Source organism: Hemitrygon akajei, chromosome 7 (genome assembly GCF_048418815.1).
Source record: "Hemitrygon akajei chromosome 7, sHemAka1.3, whole genome shotgun sequence".
Taxonomy (NCBI): domain Eukaryota; kingdom Metazoa; phylum Chordata; class Chondrichthyes; order Myliobatiformes; family Dasyatidae; genus Hemitrygon; species Hemitrygon akajei.
Genome location: NC_133130.1, coordinates 13,530,074 through 13,539,842, shown reverse-complemented (window position 1 = coordinate 13,539,842; position 9,769 = coordinate 13,530,074). Strand labels below are relative to the sequence as shown.

Genomic DNA, 9,769 nt, shown 5'->3' with positions numbered 1-9,769 from the left:
GTATGCCCTAACCAGAGTTTTATAGAGCTGCATCATTACCCCGCGACTCTTAAACTCTATCCCTCGACTTATGAAAGCTAACACTCCATAAGCTTTCTTAACTACCCTATCTACCTGTGAGGCAACTTTCAACGATCTGTGGACATGTACTCCCAGATCCCTCTACTCCTCGACACTCCCAAGTATCCTGCCATTTACTTTGTACTCTGCCTTGGAGTTTGTCCTTCCAAAGTGTACCACCTCACACTTCTCCGGGTTGAACTCCCATCTGCCACTTCTCAGCCCACTTCTGCATCCTATCAATGTCTCTCTGAAATCTTCGACAATCCTCAACGCTATCCACAACACCACCAACCTTTGTGTTGTCTGCAAACTTGCCAACCCACCCTTCTACCCCCACATCCAGGTCATTAATAAAAATCACATAAAGTAGAGGTCCCAGAACTGATCCTTGTGGGACACCACTAGTAATTCTGCATACTGGAGGGAGCCAACATGACCATCATCTCCACCATTGTAAAGTGTTACGTACCCGTGACACGTGACGGTGGTACCCTTGTCACGTGACTGGGGTTGAAGTTATACTGGACTTGAGGTAATGGTCTTGTGATGGTGGAGTGATGTCATTTTCCCGCCAGTAGAGGTCATGTGACAGTTTTTTTTTACAGGGTATAAAAGGAAGACCCACCCTGTCAGGTGGGGCAGTTCGTGGCTAGATTTGCCAAGCTGACTTCATGTCACTGCGTGATTTAATGTGATGACGCAGTTTAGTTGAAAAATGAAGTTTTATATAATGCCTAAAGTTTAAAAGGTCATTGCCAGCGGTTTCTTTGCTGGTGGAGAGTGAAGATAAGAATTTGGAAGATAAAGATCGAGGAGAATCGATTTTCGACGGTGGAAAGTTCGACCTTGTGTGATCCTCATTCGGAAGGATTTTGTTGACTGTTCTCGTGTTAATCTCCGCTGGGATAGCGGGAGATTGAGAATAGTGTGGAAGGAAGGTCAGTGCCTTTAAGCTGTTATATTTCATAAAATTCTTCGTGGGAAAGTTCGACACCGGGGAATCGAAGGACAACGTCGTGGAAGAGAATTTAAATCGCCTTTTTAAAAGTCTCTCCTTTTAAATGGACTGTGAGCTTTTGAACTTTCGGCATACCGCTTTAAAGAACTGTTTTTTTCCAATACCGCTTTAAGAACTGTTTGAACTGCAACGCTATTAAGAACTGTGAATCTGCCGCACAGCAGCTGAGTTCCGGTTAAGCTAGTGTTTGTTTACTTTTGGGGGGTTTGTTTTCAGTGTTTAATAAACGTGTTATTTGTTATAAAAAAAACCCTTACCTAACTCATATATATTTATTGTTGCCTGAATACGTAACATAAATATGGGGGCTGCGTCCGGAATTGGATCGTTTGAGTTTAAATGCTTGTTGAATTTTGAATTGGTTTTTTGGTAACGGGGAATACTCGATTCTTTTGTTTGATTGGCTTGTGAGTGGTATTCGGCAATGATGAATATTGATGAGTTTCTGGATTCGCCAGCCGTGGATTTTTTAGCGAAGGCGAAAAAAACGGAAGTATCTGAGATTGCTAATAGATTGCAACTTAAAGGTATTTTGAAGACTACATCAAAGGCTGTAATACAGAGAAAAATCGCATCACACTTTGTGGCTTCGGGTGATTTTGATGAATCGATTTTAGAATCGTTTCCAATAAGTAATCTGGAGATACAGTTGCAAATTGAACAAATGAAGTTGGATCAAAGTAAAGCAGAATTGGAGCGTTATAAATTGGAAGCTGACCAGAAAAAAAGAGATTTTGAATATGCAATGGTGAATTTAAGGTGTGGGAATCAGTCTTCTGATTCTAAAAAACCGTTTGTTGCTAGCCAAGAAATTAAATTGGTCCCTCCATTTAGTGAAACAGAAGTGGAAAGATATTTTCAACATTTTGAAACTATTGCTCGGATGTCAGACTGGCCGAAAGATAAATGGTTAGTGTTGTTACAGAGTGTAATTAAAGGCAAAGCCCAGCAAGTTTACACAGCTTTAACTGCTGCGCAAGCATTAGATTATGATATTGTGAAAACGAATATTCTCAAAGCATACGAATTAGTCCCAGAAGCTTATAGGGAAAGATTCAGGAGTTTGAAAAAGTCTGTGGAAAAGACTTATGTGGAATTTGCCTATGATAAAGCTATGTGTTTTGAGAGATGGGTTTCTTCTAAAAATGAAAATGAGGACTATGATACATTGAAAGAGCTGATTTTGATGGAGGAATTTAAAAGAAGCATTCCTGTTGAAGTAAGGACCTACTTAAATGAGAGGGATACTGATAAATTGCAGGACTGTGCTAGATTAGCTGATGAGTATGTTTTAATCCATAAGAATAAATTTCCTCAGGGTAGAATTTTTAAGAGGAAAAATAATATGGAGACTCAAGGTAAATCAGAAATTAAATCAGAGGTTAATGAGAGAGGTAAGGAGGAAGGAAAACCTGTGAAGGAAAGACAGTTTGGTCTTATTTGTAACTATTGTAAGAAGCCTGGCCATGTAATAGCTAACTGTTTCAAATTGAAAAAGAAAGAGAAGGAAGCAGTTCCAGATGCTTGTGTGCAACATACTGAAGCACCTGTAAAGTTACAGGGTTTGGTAAACACAAATGAGGATTTGTTAGAGTCTGACCAAGTTAGAAAGGGATATGATCATTTTATAACTGAAGGGTTTGTATCCTTGAAAGAAGGATCTACTCTGGTGCCAATAAAAATCCTTAGGGATACTGGAGCTTCTCAATCACTGATGTTAGATAGTGTGTTGAAGTTTAATGAAGAGAGTGATACTGGTGAGGTAAATTACATAAGAGGTGTTGGAAGTGATTTTATGCCTGTACATTTACATAAAGTAAATTTAAAGTCAGGGTTAGTTACAGGATTTGTTAAAGTAGGATTACAGCATAGCTTACCTGTGAAGGGTATTTCTTTATTGTTAGGTAATGACTTGGCAGGTGGACAAGTTTTTCCTGAAGGGCATTTGACAATGGAGTCAGAGGAACCAGAGATGAATTCTAACACAGATTCTTCCTGTGTTGTGACTAGAGCTATGGCTAAAAAAATTGATGCGCAGAATGAGGTTGTTACTCATGACTGTTCAACTCAGGATTCGAGTTTTGAGGATGTGTCAGAGACTTTCTTACCTTCGTTGTTTGAACAAGGTTCTGGGAGTAAGTCTGACTATGAAGATTTATCTCTGTCTCGGAAGGAGATGATAGCAGAGCAGAATAGAGATCCTGAGATTATAAAATTAAGGGAACAAGCTTTACTAGGTAGTGAAATTGAGAAGGTGTCAGTAGGATATTACTTGGAAAAAGGAGTGTTGATGAGGAAGTGGAGGTCGCCTACAATTCCTGCAAGTGAGGAATGGAATGTTGTTTACCAGGTAGTTATTCCTAAAGTTTATCGAAATGAGATTTTGACTTTAGCTCATAGTGTGCCTTTAGGTGGACATCAAGGGGTAAGGAAAACTGTGGACAAGATTTTAAAACATTTTTACTGGCCTGGTCTAAGAAAAGATGTGGCGATGTTCTGTAAGACGTGCCATACTTGTCAAATTGTGGGTAAACCAAATCAGGTTACACCAGTAGCTCCATTACAACCTATTCCAGCATTCGGTGAACCGTTTTCTAAAGTTATTGTAGATTGTGTTGGTCCATTACCAAAGACAAAAACTGGTTATCAGTATTTGTTGACTATCATGTGTACTTCATCTAGGTTTCCAGAGGCAGTACCACTTAGGAATATAAAAGCTAAAACTGTGACGAAGGCTCTTATAAAATTCTTTACTTATTTTGGATTGCCTAAGGAAATACAAACTGATCAAGGCAGTAATTTTATGTCTGGATTGTTTCAACAGATAGTTTATAAATTGGGAGCTAAGCAAATTACTTCGTCTGCATACCATCCAGAATCGCAAGGTGCCTTGGAGAGGTTTCATTCTACCCTCAAGAATATGATTAGGACATATTGTGTGGAAAATGAAAGTGACTGGGATGAGAGTATAGACTTACTTTTATTTGCAGTAAGGGAATCGGTACAGGAATCTTTAGGTTTTAGTCCATTTGAACTTGTGTTTGGGCATAGAGTTAGAGGACCTTTAGCTTTATTGAAGGAACAGTGGATTAGTAAGGAAGTGCATACTAATTTGTTGGACTATGTTTTGAAATTTAAGGACAGGTTACATAAAGCTTGTAGTTTAGCCAAGGAAAATTTAAAGTTGGTTCAGGAGAAAATGAAAACTTGGTATGATAAAGAAGCTAGGATGAGAATGTTTAAGCCTGGAGATAAGGTGTTGGTTCTTTTCCCAGTGCAGATAAATCCTTTACAAGCTAGATTTCATGGTCCTTATGAAATTGTGTCTAGAATCAATGATGTGGATTATGTAATAAAAACTCCAGATCGTAGAAGGTCAACACAACTTTGCCATATAAATATGATTAAACCATATTTTGAGAAACAATCTGATACTGTGACTGTTGTGGTTAGTGAGAATGAGTTTGATTTAACTGGGAACATGATAGATGATTCATCTGACTTTCATTCTAAATCTAACATTGTTTCTGTTAGGTTACCTAATTCGACCATTCTGGAAAATATGGATGAGAAATTAGCACATTTACAGCTAGAGCAGAAACAACAGATGAAGGAATTGATTTTTAAGTATAAGGATTTGTTTCCAGATGTTCTGAGAAGGACTACTATAGCTTCACATGATGTAGATGTTGGAGATGCCAAACCTATTAAACAACATCCATATAGGATGAACATGGAAAAATGTGAACTTGCTGAGAAAGAAATTGAATACATGTTAGAGAATGATATTATTAGACATTCTAACTCGAATTGGAGTTCGCCATGTGTTATGGTGCCGAAACCTGATGGTAGTATTAGGTTTTGTACGGATTATAGGAAGGTGAATGCTGTAACGAAAACAGATGCATATCCAGTTCCTAGAGTAGATGATTGTGTAGATAAAGTTGGAAAAGCAAAGTTCCTTACAAAGATTGATTTATTGAGAGGGTATTGGTGTGTTCCATTAACAGATAGAGGTAGAGAGATTTCTGCATTTGTAACTCCATCTGGGTTATATGAGTATAATGTTCTTCCATTTGGGATGAAGAATGCCCCAGGTACTTTCCAGAGGATGATTAACTCTGTGATTCAGGGATTGAAAGATACTGATGCTTATATTGATGATTTAGTGACAGGAAATGATACTTGGGAAGCACACATAATTGCGGTGGAGAAATTGTTTGAAAGGTTTTCAAAAGCTAACTTGACTATTAATTTAGCTAAGAGTGAATTTGGACATGCCACTGTGACTTACCTTGGTTATGTTGTGGGTCAAGGTAAGGTAGCTCCTGTTCAGGCAAAAGTTCAGGCAATTTTAGAGATTCCCAATCCGACGGGAAAAAAAACTCTCAGAAGATTTTTGGGAATGGTAGGATATTATCAAAAATTTTGTAAGAATTTTGCTAATGTTGCCCTTCCATTAACTAACCTTCTGCAGAAGAATGTGAAGTTTGTGTGGACAGTGCTTTGTCAGGAAGCATTTGAAAAATTGAAAACAATGATATGTCAACAACCTGTGCTTAAGGCACCTGACTTTGGAAAACCTTTTTCATTAGCTGTAGATGCTAGTGATGAAGCTGCGGGAGCAGTATTGATGCAAAGGAATGAGGGTGATGAGGTTGATCATCCAGTAGCTTACTTTTCTAAGAAATTTAATAAGCATCAAAGAAACTATTCAACAATAGAGAAAGAATTGTTATCTCTTGTTTTAGCTTTGGAATATTTTGAGGTATATGTTGGTACAACTCAAAAACCACTTATTGTTTACACTGATCATAATCCGTTAGTTTTTCTGAGTAAGATGAAAAACAAAAACAGAAGATTATTAAATTGGAGTTTGATGTTACAAGAGTACAATATTGTGATAACTCATATTAAAGGTAAAGATAATGTGGTTGCTGATTGTCTATCTCGATGTTGAATGTACAATGTAATTTTTTTTGGAATGGTTAGTTTTTTTATTGTATATTGTGTATGTTATATAATTTATACATTTGTTTTTCTTGTAAGTAATTGTTAAAATTTTTGTTCTTGTAAGACCAAAAATGTTTTTTTTTTGGAGGGAGGTGTTACGTACCCGTGACACGTGACGGTGGTACCCTTGTCACGTGACTGGGGTTGAAGTTATACTGGACTTGAGGTAATGGTCTTGTGATGGTGGAGTGATGTCATTTTCCCGCCAGTAGAGGTCATGTGACAGGTTTTTTTTACAGGGTATAAAAGGAAGACCCACCCTGTCAGGTGGGGCAGTTCGTGGCTAGATTTGCCAAGCTGACTTCATGTCCCTGCGTGATTTAATGTGATGATGCAGTTTAGTTGAAAAATGAAGTTTTGTATATTGCCTAAAGTTTAAAAGGTCATTGCCAGCGGTTTCTTTGCTGGTGGAGAGTGAAGATAAGAATTTGGAAGATAAAAATCGAGGAGAATCGATTTTCGACGGTGGAAAGTCCGACCTTGTGTGATCCTCATTCGGAAGGATTTCGTTGACTGTTCTCATGTTAATCTCCGCTCGGATAGCGGGAGATTGAGATTAGTGTGGAAGGAAGGTCAGTGCCTTTAAGCTGTTATATTTCATAAAATTCTTCGTGGGAAAGTTCGACGCCGGGGAATCGAAGGACAACGTCGTGGAAGAGAATTTAAATCGCCTTTTAAAAAGTCTCTCCTTTTAAATGGACTGTGATCTTTTGAACTTTCGGCATACCGCTTTAAAGAACTGTTTTTTTCCAATACCGCTTTAAGAACTGTTTGAACTGCAACGCTATTAAGAACTGTGAATCTGCCGCACAGCAGCTGAGTTCCGATTAAGCTAGTGTTTGTTTACTTTTGGGGGGTTTGTTTTCAGTGTTTAATAAACGTGTTATTTGTTATAAAAAAAAACCCTTGCCTAACTCATATATATTTATTGTTGCCTGAATACGTAACAAAAGCAACACCAACTCCAATAGATAGGTCACATCATCTGGATGCCAAACTCACGTTTCCCCAAACAAATCCTTCACTCCCAGTTGAAGGAAGATCAACAAGTCCATTGTGGGCAAAGTAAACACTTGAAAGATAATATTAAAATCACCCTGAAGAAATTCAACACTGCATCTAAAATGTGTGAGGAATTGACATTACACTCAAAAGATACACCTAGAGGAAATCTGTTTAAGATGGAGCTTTGATACACGAGAACAACCTCCGCTATATCACACAAAACGAGTGGCAGCTGTAAAGGAGAGAGTGAACAACCCAAAGACTCAACCACTGACCAGAGTCACCACTTACCCTCACCCACGCTGCACCGGAATACGTGGATACCAGATCTGTCTCTACAGTTACCTGAGGTCCCAGGCCTCGGAGAAAATCACGCTCGACTCCACACACAGTCTGATGCAGTCAAACACAAAGGTGGGCATCAGGTTGAGGGTGACAGTGGGTTCGTTTTGCCTCACTTCTCCACGGATTTGTGCATTGTAACCCATCTGAACCGCTCCATCTTGGACCCCCAGATGAACCTGAAGACTGCTCGGGTGATTCCCAAACGGGAGGACCGGGGGCTGGACCACAACGGTGCCAAATACAGCAGACCCGGAGAGCAGCTCACATCAGATGACCAGGTTCTTCCCAGTTATCGACGGGGGCGGGGACCTCCCCACAGTCCCAATGTCTGTTTTACCTTCCCTGTCCCAGTCCGCCCCGGCCAGTTGATGCTGCAGGTCTCGACCCCTCCGAACCAGATCGCCAGCACTTCACGGAATCGGACCTGATGGTGAAGGGACACGGGATCGAATGGGCCAGTTGTCGAAGAGCGTGTGTAACTAACCCTGGCCCCCAATGCAAGTCAAACTGGTCGCAGATGCAGATGAATCTGCGAACTGACCTGGGATCCGGGCAGAAGATGCTGACGTCATCCATGTAGAGGCAGTGTCACCCCTCCTGTACCCTCGTCCTTCCTCATGGCTTCGGGAGAGGGCTCTACAGGGCAGGACAGGGAGAGTGGGGATCCCTGCCTGACTCCGGACCTTATATATGAGTAGTTTTTTTGTAAACTTGGTAATATTGCAGTGAAAATGAACTACAATCTGATAAAATGTATTTATCAGGAGATGCAGGAATCCCGAATGAAGTTGATGCACCATCAATAACTCTGGGAGATGGGAGGTGAACGATAGGCTTTTATTAGCAGCAAAAGAGACCACGACATCCTGGAGACTGAGGGAGGAGCAGTGCCTCCAATTGCCTTTATCCAGGGGTCTGTGGGGGGAGCCACAGGAGCAGTCAGCAGGGGTCTGTGGGAAGAGCCACCGGAGCAGTCAGCAGAGGGGCGTGTCCAGACAGGGATACATGGTTTACCACAGAAGTTGAAGCAGGACCTCACGGTGACAACAGCGTAGAAAACGTAAACTTTTCCTGTCCTGAGGAAGGGTCACGAAAGGTCGACTGTTTTGGACGTTGCGTGAACTGATTTTGGTTTATCAGACCAAAGAACAGATTGTGTGCTCGGAAAAGAGTAAGACGAGGGGAGGGAACAGACCAGTCATCACAGGTGGATCGGAAGTGGGCAATTTCAAATTTCTGGGTGTTGATATCTCGGAGGACCTAACCAGGTCCCAACATTTCTATAAGAAGAAATCAAAACAATGGCTACATTTCATGGCAAATCTCGGGAAATTTGGTCTGTCACCTACAAAATTCTCCAATTTGTATTCCGATAGCATTCTGGTACCGGAGCGGGGCAGGGGTGTTAAGTAGGAATACTACACACGATCGAAGAGAGCTATAGAATTCACCAACTCAAGACATCAAAAGTCCCCTATTTGATTCCATTCTGTCTTTGAAACTATAAAGTATAACCACTCAGACAGCGTTTCCTCCCTCCGCAGCTCCCCGCAATGGGGAGAAGGGAACGGTCATCAATGCCGGAAAGCCGTTGCAGGAAACAACGCTCACCGACTGCTTCGCGCTCAGGAGGAAACACCACGACTCTTCCTCGTGGTTGCAGAGACCAAACTTTTTAGTGCTCGATTTCTCAGTCACAGACTATAGAAATGATCCTTAAAAGTATAGTCTTAATTACCAACAGCCGCCGCGCTGCTCTCCACCCACAAACAAACACTTTAACCTCACGGCGAGCGGTCACTTCGTTCTCTCGGTTATTCACAGGGATCAAGGACGGGGTGGAATATAATTACTACCGATCTCTCCCCATCCATTCTAAACTTCATAGTGAGACACAACCTGTAATTACTCTTCCTACTGCGACTGAAACAAGGAATGAATTTTGCATAGATTAGCATCCGGGCTCCACCCACTGCCTGTTCTGTGAGCAGAAATTCTTCCGGTGGATTTCCGGCCGGAGAATGAGAAGCAGATTCACGTTTAATATCACTGACATGTGTTGCAACACGTGTTGCTTTCTGCTAACAATACATTCAAATCACAATAAGTGACAATAAGCATCTGTAATAAATAAATAGATAGCTAGATAGCAAACAAGAGAAAATCTGCAGTGGCTGGAAATTGAATTGCATTGAATGATTTTATTGTCATTATGCATCGGTACAATGAAACTCTGTTTGGCTTCCTCTCAGGCAATCAAACAAAGTGGTAGATAAAAACAAGACAGTAATACAAAAACAGTATTAAATAGATAAGTAGCAGAAA

General features: G+C 40.6%; 1 non-coding gene across 1 annotated transcript; it reads right to left on the bottom strand.

The window, feature by feature from the left end:
• Positions 1-8,957: 8,957 nt before the first annotated feature.
• On the bottom strand, positions 8,958-9,176 carry LOC140731291 (small nucleolar RNA U3). Its single transcript, XR_012099768.1, has one exon. It is a non-coding gene; the product is annotated as a small nucleolar RNA U3 (small nucleolar RNA).
• Positions 9,177-9,769: the final 593 nt, after the last annotated feature.